Source organism: Etheostoma cragini, chromosome 6 (genome assembly GCF_013103735.1).
Source record: "Etheostoma cragini isolate CJK2018 chromosome 6, CSU_Ecrag_1.0, whole genome shotgun sequence".
Taxonomy (NCBI): Eukaryota; Metazoa; Chordata; class Actinopteri; order Perciformes; family Percidae; genus Etheostoma; species Etheostoma cragini.
This window is the reverse complement of record NC_048412.1, coordinates 28,284,187-28,285,697: the sequence shown is the minus strand read 5'-3', so window position 1 is coordinate 28,285,697 and position 1,511 is coordinate 28,284,187.

Sequence of the window (1,511 nt, the reverse complement as noted above, 5' to 3'; positions counted from 1 at the left end):
TGGCCACCAAACATGACGTTTCACAAGAACACAAGAACACAAGTCCATAGAAGAACACATATTGAGAAACGCCCATAGTTAGCTGCTGCTTCTTGCTCCATTTTCTCTGAAAGACAAACGTCAAACACAAATGTAGACAACATCCATACACATACAGACACATAAACATCAGAGTATTTATAATTACCGATGTCGTCCTGTGGAGTTCTGATCATCCTGAACAGATGTGTAAAGTCCTGCTGCAGTCCTGTATGAGAGCTGTTAGGAGGGCGTCTGCTCCGCTGCGACACTCTTGGTGAACTTCTGCTTCTCGCCCATCGTCATCAATGATGTAACTTCCTGGATGATGTTTTGTTGTGACGTGGAGTCAGCATGATGTATGGTATGCTAACATGATAGTTTGAGCATATGAATGGGAATTCACTCTGTTCCACACATTTGTCTTAAAGTTATTACACTTACTGATTTGTGTTTTCATATCCTGATGTAACCTTATGGGAGACAACATTTCCCTTTTGGAATATATACCAGTCTAATTGTTTGACATAAATATGCAAATGCAGTATTTATGTTAGGAGTGGGGGAAAAAAAATCGAGTTTTTATTGATTCGCAGACCATGACAACGTAATGGATGAGTGTCTCTTCTTGTTCCTTGTGTTTATTTGTCTTATTAAAGTTTAATAAATTTAATGAGTGGAAGGAGGCACCGCGGGTTTGGAGGCCGAGGGAGATCAGGTTACAGCCTGCTCGGCTGTTTCCGCTCCATCATCTAATGGACGGCCACTTCTCACGGTGTTTGATGGATATTATCCTACTTTTACAGCAGATCCATGGCTGTATTCATCAGCTGCAGCGCTGCGCCGACTTTAATGCATCGACCTGCCCATACTTGTCCCCCGAGAGACAATGTCCCCCGAGAGACAAATGAGACAGATGATAGCATTTGTTTACGTCCTTAAAGGAGACAATTAATGCTTTTTGTGTTTTTTTTTAATGAAAAACGTCAAATAAAATGCTCTTTGGTGCCGAAGTATCCCAAATATATCAGAACAGCATGAAAATCAAGGTGTATATATATATGATATACACAGCATATGATTGGGACTTCAATCTGTGCCACACTCTGAATTTAGTTAACACATGTGTGCAAACAGAACTGTTTTTATGTTAGTACACTAAGGGATTTGTGTTTTCATTTCCTGATGTAACCTTGTGGGAGACAACATTTCCCTTTTGGAATATGTACCAGTCTAATTGTTTGACATCAATACACAAATGCAGTATTCATGTTAGGAGTGGGGGAAAAATCGATCTGAGTGGCAATAGCAGATGTTGACTAAGTTCCCTTTTGGGGACATCATTTGAAATTGGGAAAAATTAGAAGTTGGAAAAAAGGTTATAAATTGCAATGTATCGCAGAATATTGCAATATGGTTAAAATTGCAATAATGTTATTGTGGCATAAGTATCGTAATGACATCATATCAGGAGGCGTCTGGTGATCCCCCCC